Source organism: Equus przewalskii, chromosome 5 (genome assembly GCF_037783145.1).
Source record: "Equus przewalskii isolate Varuska chromosome 5, EquPr2, whole genome shotgun sequence".
In the NCBI taxonomy this organism is placed as follows: Eukaryota; Metazoa; Chordata; class Mammalia; order Perissodactyla; family Equidae; genus Equus; species Equus przewalskii.
The window spans coordinates 18,839,280-18,849,428 of record NC_091835.1 but is presented as its reverse complement, the minus strand read 5'-3'; the positions used below and the strand labels follow the sequence as shown (position 1 = coordinate 18,849,428).

The window sequence follows — 10,149 nt, the reverse complement described above, 5'->3', positions numbered from 1 at the left end:
AGCCTGCACACCTGCACACACAGGTGAGTGCATGATTCTGCATGGACGCCCATGCACCCAGCCTGCCTGGGGCCGAGTGAACTGCCCGTCTCCTCCCTCAGCCATCAGACCCCAGGTAGCCCCTGGACTCCTGCCAAGCTCCCTCTCTGTCCCTCCCTCCCCTGCCTGGAACTGGGGACACAGTGGGCTGGGGGCCTGCAGGCCCCACGGGCCAAGGAGGGGTGAGCTCGCCTCCTCCTCACTGTGTGGTCTTAGAGAAATCAATTCACTTCTCTGAGCCTCAGTTTCTTTTTGTAAAGGTGGGAAAGGGATGAGGAAAAAGGTACAGTTCGTAAACGGCTCTGCAGATGCTATTTATTATGATGAAACCATTTGAGAGCAATTACAGAGTAACCATCAAGGATTAGAGAACAATACAGGGGAAATTGCACACATGTGCTAGGGAGGCCCCCAAGGAAGAGCACTTTGAGCGGAGTCCTCTTGTGGCTGCCATTTGGGTGGTATCTCTGTGCCCTGTGTCCCCTGCACAAGATAAATGCCTTTAATCCTCCGAGCCAGCCTGGGGGAGGGGAATCAGCCCCACGTGACCATGAGGACCTGTTGGCTCAGAGACGCGATCTAGACAACAGGCCGGGTCTGGAATTCAGGTCTTCTGGCCACAAAATGTGGGCGCTTTCCACTCTGTAGCTGCAGTAGGACAGTTTTTAAGCCAGAGAGATCTAAGAAGACGTGAGTCACATGAATGGATGCAGAGAAGTCACATTTGCTGGGAGAAGGGCGTTCATTCATCACCACCACCTTCTGAGCACCTGTCTCCTGTTGAGTAAATGAAAATAAGGAGGGGGTTATTGAAGGGATGCAGGTGGGCTCCTAAGGGCTTTGGTGGCAGAGACCAAGGTGGTGCCTTCCACATCTGTGTTAGTCCTGAAGCCGAGGCCAGCCTGAGGCTTGCAGGGACCAGCCCCGGGCACCTATCCGGGGCCTCCTATGCACGGACAGGACTTCTGGTTTTCATCAAAACCAGTTAAGTGGATCCCAGGGCTTCGGTTGAGGAAGGCAGGAAGGCACAGAGGGAGGAGAAACAAGAATGAGGGGGCCTTCCTCAAGTCACTCAAGGTGCCCAGGGATGAAGGGAGCAGGAGACAGAGCCTGGCAGGGCACGCCAGGTTGGCGGAAGCAGGGCCGGGCACAGACCCAGGGCCACCAGGCCTGCATGTGGGAGGGGAGGGCGGATGGAAGCAAGCGTGACCCGAGGGAGCAGGGAGCAGCCTGATTAATAGGATGATAGGGGCAGATGGACGGGCAGCCAGGGCTGCTCTGGGCACCAGCCTCCCACTCCCCGCCCGCCAGCCAGGCCGGTGGGCTGGGGGCAGGGATGCCACTGGCCTCTGGCAGGGGTGAGGCCATGGTGAATGAATCACTGGCCAGTGCCAGGAGCCTGCAGGCCTCAGCACTCGCTCCCCCAGGACCAGCTAATTCACTTGGAGTGAGGCCGGGCTGCTAATGACGAGAGCAGCCTGCCCGGGCCCTGCTGAGCTCCACGCACGACTGACCACTGAGCAAGGGGCCGGCAGCAGGGGACAGGAGGGCCCACCCTTGCCACAGGCTTGGCTGGGGCTCCCCACTTGCCTTCAGGAGGGGCAGCAATGCTCTGAGGGAAGGGAGACCCCCATCCTGGGCCAGCCCGAGTCTGGGGATGGAGAGGAGGCACAGACACTGTCCCCCTAGAGTTGCAAAGAGCCTAATTATGGTGGGACAACTGCGAAGGGGTCTTAGGGGAATGGACAGGGAGGGCCAGCTTAGTCCTCCCCTCCTGGGAGAAGGAAGAAGAGGAACCCCGTTCAGCCAAGGCACATGGCCAGGTCGAAAGCTCAGTCCCACCAGGAATAGACACTCAAGTCCCCAGGAAACGAATCACTTGGAAAACAAGGCCTGGCCTCCTGCCAGGCTCTCCCTGGTGCGCGCTGTTTGCTGGTGGCACAGGGGCGGCATTTTCGGGCTGCCCCCATCGTCTTGATGTCCCAGGGTTTAGTGAGCACATACTGCCTGGCTCTCTGCTGGGGTCCAAACGCTGTCCCAAAGGCTCAGCCAGGAAAGGGCTCAGCACAAGGAAATCACACCAAACCAAGGCTCTCCACATGCTGCCTTGTTGGTCCTCGCATCCACCTGCAAAGCAGGGACTATTAAGATGCCCATTTGACAGATGCGAAAACCGAAGCTCAGAAGGGTAGCTCACTCGCGCCAGGTCCTTAACTCGTAAGCAGCGGAGGCAGGTCTGGAACGACTCCCGTGAGTAACCTCTGCTTAGCACAGTGCCAGGACTCCAGGTTTGGGGTGCAGGGGGAGGAACTCGGGATTCTGTCCTTAAGGAGTCAAAGACCTCACCAGCAGCTTAAAGGGGCCAAAAGAGCTGGGCACTGGTGGACGGGGAGGACCAAAGGGCTTGCCTTTGGGGTCCTAGCTCTCATTTCCGTGTTCTCAGACGCTCCCCCCCCCCCCCAGGGGACCACACATTAAGGAATTCTTGGAGAGACAATGGGGAGGGGGAAGAGCTGGTAGGGCCCTGGGGGCTGCATGTTCCAGCCTGGACTGGCAGCGGGCGATGAGCCATCCCTGCGCTGGGTACAGGCCTTGAGCCTTGGTCGTATCATTGCCCTCCCCCACCAACCTCCCCCAGGGCATAGCATCCCCAGGCTCATCTGACCAGGCCAGCACGACCAAGCAGGGCCTGGAGAACTCTGTGACTGGGCGGTCCCCAGGCTTGGCGGACTCCTCCTGGGGCGGGGAAACAAAGAGGACCTGGCTTGGGAGAGTGGGTGGTGACCACACGCTCTCCCTCCTGCCAGGGCTGAGCATGGAGGGAAGGGGCCTCGGGCGCCCTCTGCCGGCCTGGGGGCTCCGGGAGGGGGAGGGAGGGGGTGGCAGCTGCAGGCCTGGATCAGCAGTTCCTCCTCCTGCACCTGAGGCCTGGCTGGGTGTGCGCTGGTGGGTACCTCTGTGTGTGTGTGTGTGTGCTGTGCACGCAAGTGTATGTCCGTGTCTGTGAGTGTGTGCCTGTGTGTGAGAGGGTCTATGTGCGTACGTCTGTAGCTGTGTCTGTGGGTGCCCGTGTGTGGCATGTATCTGTGTGAGTATGTCTGCGTGTGCATATCTGTCTGAGCACATATCAGTGTGTGTGTTGGTGCGTGTGCACACCTGTATTTGTATTTGTGTGTGCAGTTGTATGTGTATCTGAGTTTGTGCCTGTCTGAGAATGTATGCATCTGTGTGCATGTGTTTCTGTGTGTGTCTGTGTGGGTACACGTCTATGTGAGTGTGCGTATCTGTGCACACATCTGTCCACCCGGGCTTGGACGTGTGGGGTGTGAATGGAGCCGGGCTCTACCTTGTAGCATTTGCACTGCCCGCATTGGTTCAGCTGAAAGTGCCCTGGCCACTTGGTCCCCAGAGTAGACAGCTCACATGGGCATCAGTGGGAGGCTGGGAGGGGCAGAGTTGGCCACTGGCCACTTTAGTGTTTATCCGGTGCCCACAAGCAGAAAGAGAGAAGATACTGAGTCAAGTTCCATTTCTAAGGAGCTTTGCCTGTGAACAGTTATAGTCCAGCCTGACCACTAACTACGCTGGAGGTAGCTGAAAAGGGGAGGGGGAGCCTAAGTCAGCCTGGAGCAATCCTGGAAGGCTCCATGGAGGAGGCAGGCCTGAGCTGAGGCTTGAGGGGTGGGTAAAGCCTGAGAGTTGGACAGCAGGCAAGATGGGCAGGATGTGGGGTGCCCAATGGGCTCAGGGCACAGAAAGCAGAGAATCAGTGAAGGAGGCGGGGGCATGCTGGGCGGGCAAAAGATCCCCTAGTTGTCTAAAGGTGAAAAGTCATGCTAGAGAGGGGGGCCAGGCCCAGGCACCCGGATCCGCCTGGTGGTGGAGGGTCACTGAAGAGGTCTAGGTAGGGCAGAGACCGGCCATTGTGGGGTTTGAGGGTTGAGGGGGAAGGAAGGCCCATGGTTCTTCCTTCCAGGGGTGTGTGGACACCATGCCTGCCACACAGAAACACCTTCAGATGAGGATGCCCAGGGCACCCACACTGCCCAGAGATGCTCAGGCCTGGGCCCCGGGACCTGACAGAGGCCTGGGTGTTGCAGGGATCCTCTTGCGCCCCCTCCAAGGCCGGGCGATGCCCACATGCGCCAGCTGCAGCGGCCTCTGGACGCCTCTTTCACCATCAATGCCTCCTCTGTGGCCTGGGCCTGGGAGGGTGGGCCGGGTAAGGCCTTGGGCCCCAGCCAGCCTAGTCCCCTCTCGGGGTGGCACTGGGACGGCCTCCTGGGCACTGGCCTTGGGTCTTAAGTGGGCTTTCTCCATCCTTAGAGCCTGGGGCCCGTTGTCTGCCAAGGCTGGCCCTGTGCTCACTTGTGAAATCAAGCTCAGGGAAAATGTCCCTGAACACACTCATTCGGGCTCCACAAAATGGGCTCATGTGCACACACATGTGGGCGTGGGAGAAGCACAGATTTGTTTTTCTACACTCCAATGGCCTTTTTATGTCAAGCCCCATTCACCATCTAGAACTGTGGTGGGGTGCAGGCTTCTTGCCCCCACCCTGCCTTTTCCCTGGTGGTGCCCAGGCCTTGCATGGGGGCCCTGGAGATCCTCAAAGCCGTTGGCCTCTGCAGGCCACTGCTCCAGTACCCCCGTGCTTGCCCCCACAGGTCCTCTGAGGCTGAGCTCGGCTCAGGGACACAACCTGCGCTTCTGGTTGCCGGCTGCCCTGCCATAGCTGGGCAGTGCCCCCCTCGGGAGCCCATCAACATTCTGACTGTATACACCACTGCTCCCCCCGCCCCCCAGGAAGGGAAGGGGACAACAGTGCCCTTCTCGGACCACACGAGCCCGCCCTGTGACTCAGGAGCCCGAGCCCCCATTCAAGCCACTCTTGCTTCCCACTAGTGACAATAGTTCACGTTCAGGAGAGCTCCCGCATGCATTATCATCCAACCCTCCCAACAGACCCGTGAGGGAGGTCTCCTATTGCCCCAGAATTACAGCTGAGGGAGCTGTGGGCCAGAGAGGCTCAACATCTGGATTGGAACGCAGGCCTATCTGTCACTGGACTGTGGCTGTGGTCTCTCCACTGCCCTGTCCATCTTGTCACTCCTTGCTCAGCATCTTCTGTGGCTTTCACAGGCTCCAGGATATATTCCTCACTCATCTTGGCGTTCAAGGCCCCTCTATCGCCTGGCCCCATGCAGCCCCCTCACTGTGAACCTCTGCTCCTGTGCCCCTCTCAGTCCCGTCTCTAAACCTTTGTCCAGCTCTTCCACCTCCCTGGACTGCCCTCTCTGGCCTTGAGGAGAGGAGAAGTGAGCTGCTGAGAAGGACACTGAAGGGGACAGTCCTCTCCCCTACTGTGCTCTGGTCCTGGGCTCCTGATCCACACAGTGGAGGCTTCCTCCTTGCTGCTGCCCACAAAACTCAGCCCTGGCCCCTTAAAGACTGACCCACAGAAGCCCAAGGACCCACGCTGTGCAGTTTGCCACAGTCGGTTGGTCCTGCCTCTGTCCTTGGAGCCCGGCCCCAGGCTGACCCTCTTCTGGAGCAGGTGTTGGCAGGGAGCTCAAGTAGCAAGGGAAAGAGGACACAGTGGGCAGAGGGGAGTGCACGAGAGCTGCCATCCCTTGCTGGCACCGCCTCTCCCAGCCCCTGGGAGCGGTTGCTAGGCTGGCACACGGCAGTGACAGGAGCACACGCTCTTGCACAGACGCAGCCTGTTGGCTGCACCCACAGCCCACATGGCAGCAGGCAGCTGTGGGCATGGGGCAACTCTTTGCCCAGGGGAGATGCCAACAGACCAGCCAGACCCTGGGGGCAGGGGGAGACAGGCACAGATGGAGCCGGGCCCTGGGGACACAGGAGGGGAAACCCTTCTACAACCGTCCAGGTGTGGGTGACCAAATGGTGGTGGGGGTTCCACCCCTGACACCCAGGGTCCCCGATGGTCTTCCTTGGGCCTTATTTATCTGCATCCTGTCTGAGGGGCCTCCCAGGGGACCTCCTGGCCTTACTGGGGGCCAAGGGGCTGACAAGAACCTCCTGGCCTCCCTCTAGCCCTGGTCTGCTGCTTTGCCCTGTGGGGGAGGCCCCAGGGGCAGAGGACTCTCCCTAGCCTCACCTTTGGAGCCTCCTCTCTTCTCCAGGCACTCAGAGTTCCTCCAAGGGCCTGCCTTCTGACCAGGAGCTCAGAGCCTAGGAGTCTGGGCCTGCTCCTCAGACGCCCTTGGGCTCCATCAGGCTCAGGCTTTTCCTGTGGGCTTCCCCAGGGCTGCTCTCAGGATATGTGTGGCCTGAGGGGGAGGCTTTGAGCTTTGGGCTGAGGGGACCAGATCACCCAGACTGGGCCCTTCCTGCCCTCCCCTGCCACAGTCCTAGGAGCAAACGTATGGCTGTGTGTGAGCAGTGAGGGCCCGGAGTGGGGGGCGGCGGAGGGAGGGGCACGATGATTCTGGGCAGGCTCTTCAGCTGGCAGAGGCTCCTGCCAAGACATTTCCCGCCCCGCCCCTCCACTCATTATCAACTTGGGGTTTGTGTGCAAACAGCAGCTGGTCTCTTTTGTCAGCCTCCCCTCCTCCTCTCCCCCCCTTCCCTCCTCCCCATGCCTCCCACCTGGCTCTTCCTTCTCTGGCCCTGCCCCTCCCCCAGGTGATTTAGAAGCTGGGCTCTGGGGAGTACCTGGGAGAAGAGGCAGCTCCAGCCCACTCTTGGCCTCAGATCCTAAGTTCTCCTCTAGCCCCTCAAAGAGGTCATATTAAACCCATCAGGGACGTGAGAGCCAGAGAGGGTGAGTAACAGAGCCAAAGTCACAAAGTGGACATGTGCAGAGCCAGGATCCAGACCCAGATGTGCCTGTTTGCAGAGGCTGTTTGCTGAATCAGTCTACTCCCCAGCCTTAGCTGTTCCTCTGATCACCCCAGTGCCTAGCACTGCTTCTATTATGGGGCCCTGGGAAGGTGGACCCGCTCCCAACCTCCTAGCCTGTGTCAAGGGCTTCAACTGACATAATTCTGTGTGCCTGTGGCTGAGACAGGAAGGCAGGCAGGGCTGGACGGCAGGGCCCTGTCTGTTATACCCAGGAGTTGAGACTGGAGGCTGAGGGTGGTGGGAGAAGGAACCTTGTGAGCAGTGGGCCCTGCAGACTGTAGGGGCCGAGAGCACAGAGGCCTATGAGAACAGACAAAGAGTGGAAGAGTGTGAGCCAAGGCGCTGGCCCTGGGGAAGCAGGGCAGCCAGATTTGAGAGCCACACAACTGGTCACCTGGCTGGTGGGCGAGGGGCTGGGGATGACACCCAGGTGTCTGGCCTGGGCAATGGTGAGGGTGTGAGTCCTTTATAGGTATAGGAGCAGATGTGGTGGGATGAGGACCTTGAGCTTGACACAAACTGGGTTTGACATGTTTCAGGGATGTCCAGGTGGAGGTCTTCAGGGGACCCAAGAGACAGGGCAGGGCAGGACAGATGGAGGTCTGGGAGTGGATGAGCTCATGGAAGGTGGAGAGAATAAGGGCAGAAAGGGGACTGAGGTTGGAGTCCTGAGTAGAAGGCTCAGGGGTCAAGGGAAGGGACTGCAAGGAGAGGGAGAGAAAGCAAGAGGAGTGTCCACTGGATTTGGGAATTCGGAAATGGCAGCCTTCCGAATTCTGGGAGGGCTGTCCATGGCGTGGCCCTCTGATCTTCAAAGATTTTAGTTCTTTTTATCCTTACAACAGGCCTGGGATAACATCCTCAGTCTCAGGTGGAACCAAGATTAGGCCTGAAGGAGCAGTGCGACCCCCGAAGTGCTCAGGACAAGGGCTTGTTGCTGCCCCTTGAGTAGACATGCAGGGACCACCATGCTCTGCCAGGCGCTGGAGTTACTGAGCCTGGGTCCCTCAGGGGCTCACTGCTGCAGATGCCACAAATCCAGACTAGAGGGGACCACGTGCTGGGTGGGGGCTTGATGGGGGGCAGCAGAGGGAGGCACCTGCGACTCCACAGAGGATGCACTCCCCAAGACAGGTCTGGAAGGACGGCTCTGAGTTCATTAGGTGAATGTATCTGAAAGGGGGAAGCAGCCAGGCCAAGACAAGGAAGCGTGAGTGAGGAAAACCAACCATGGCCCAGGAAGGAAAGGTGCGGCCTGAGCTGGACCTCTGCCCAGATCCTGGGGCTCACTCGTAGCCCCCCGCCCGTGGTCGAAGTTAAGGCTCTCGAAAGAGCTCTCTGGGGCTTTGGCCAGGCACACGGGGGGTCCTTCGGGCGGCTGCGGCTACACGAGTGAGCAAGGCCACGGGCAGGCCTGTGCCTGGCAGCGAGGCCCACAATGTCCCTGGGGCAGGCAGGGGCAGGCCCTGCACACGCGCGTGCACACACCGAGTACACGGGGGCGTGCACACAGCCCGGTCCGCGTGCGCCGGAAGTCGCAGGGCCAAGGCCGCGAGGGCCGCGCCGGGGACCGCCAGGGAGAGCGGGAACAAAGGACGCGGTGGGGCGGGGGCGGCCGGGCCGGGCCGGGATTGGCGGCTGGGGAGTCCGGCCGGGCGCTGATTGGCCGCGGCCTCAGCGGGCCCCTCGCGCCCGCCCCGCCCCTCGCGGCCGAAACCCGAGCCCAAACCGGCGGCCGGGACCCGCCCGCGGCCGCGCCATCTGCGCCGGGGGCGGGGCGCCGGACGGAGCCGGGTTCCTGCCCAGCCCCCTCGGCCAGCCCTCCGCGGAGCCCGGCAACCTGTGCACCCAGCGCCCCCACCGCCGCCGCGGCCCAGCTGCGCGCAGGGTCCCCCGGGGCCCGGGCAGAGAGGCCTCGGCCGCCGCCCCGTGGGGAGGCCTGGAGAGCAGAGTTTCCGGGCACGGGAGGGCCAGGGTGCCCAAATGGAAAGGGGCCAGGGCCCAGGAAGCTGCCCCTTCCGGGAGCCTAGACGGGGAGAGGGGTCAGAGAACAGGGCACACTCCGAGAGGACGAGCTGGGGGGAAAGGAGCGGAGGAGGCCGCGGGCTGAAGGACGCCTCAGAGGAGGGGTGGTTGGGTGACCTGAGGCTTGGGCCACCCAAGCCTGGCAGCTTGGGGAGCCATCAGGGCTGATGGCGGCCCCAGAACGGCAGACAGGGTCCCGGCAGGACTTGGGGCACGAGAGGGAGTTAATTGAGTTCACTGCCAGCCAGGCCACCCCTCAGTGCTTGAGGATTTATGATGAGGGGCCTTCTCAGCTCCATCCCCCTTTCCCAGCTGCCTGGGAGGTGAGAGAGAAGGGGTGGAGTGAGGGACCCTGGCCACCAATCACAGCCTCAGCTCGGCTTTGAATCTGGACTGGCGGGCTCAGCTCCTTGGCTGCCTGGCTGCCAGGTGTGCTGGCGCTCTCTTTGTCCCCACTTGCTAGCCTAGGCACCTCCCACTCCACCCGGTCCCTTTGGGAGACCCGGTGCCCCAGCTGGTTCCCCACGGCTCCCGGTTCCTCTACCTGGAGCCCTGGTGACTCCACACCATGCCCCAGTCTCAGCCCCATTCTCAGCTCTGCACAGAGACAAGTAAGCTGCAGGGCAGAGCTGCCTCCACCTCCCCAAGATGGCCACCAAGGGCCTGGTGGTGCTGGGAGTGGAGGGGGTAAGAGCCCATGATTTATGCAAAAGTCCCGGCAGAAGGCTGGTCCAGGCACAAGCTGTGTAGCCCAGGGCAGGCCCCTTTACCTGTGTCTGAGGTGGCCCCTCAGTTGTGAATCCAAGATAATAAGGGCTACTCCCAGGTCGTTGTGAGGGTTCAGTGTGATCCTGTAGAGGAGAAAGCTCTGTAAGGCTGAAGCCTCCATGTGTCTGGGAGGGGAGGGGGATGTTTTCACTCTGTCCCAGTGCTGGGGACAAGCAGCCAGAGAGGGTGGGTGGGAGTCCCAGGTCCTGCCCTGTGAGCAAGGGCCAGGGTGCAGGGTGGGATGGGACAGACCAGCACAGTGCCATGCCTGTGGAGCCCAGAGCCCCATAGGCTGTGAACAGAAGGGAGCCAGAGTTTAGGGTTCCTGGCCCTCACTCTGTTCCCAGGCTTTCCAGGAAAGATGGGGCAGAGGGCTCTGGGGGCTGCTTTTCCTTTATCTTCTTCAGCCATGAGGGTGAGGAGCCCTCCCCCAGGGCAAGGCCA

At 61.0% G+C, this 10,149-nt stretch overlaps 1 long non-coding RNA gene across 1 annotated transcript; it reads right to left on the bottom strand.

The window, feature by feature from the left end:
- Nucleotides 1-332: 332 nt before the first annotated feature.
- On the bottom strand, nucleotides 333-9,790 carry LOC139083473 (uncharacterized). The gene is made up of 2 exons (XR_011540205.1): nucleotides 9,708-9,790; nucleotides 333-816 (listed from the first exon to the last, which is right to left on the bottom strand). It is a non-coding gene; the product is annotated as an uncharacterized lncRNA (long non-coding RNA).
- Between the last annotated feature and the right edge of the window lie 359 nt (nucleotides 9,791-10,149).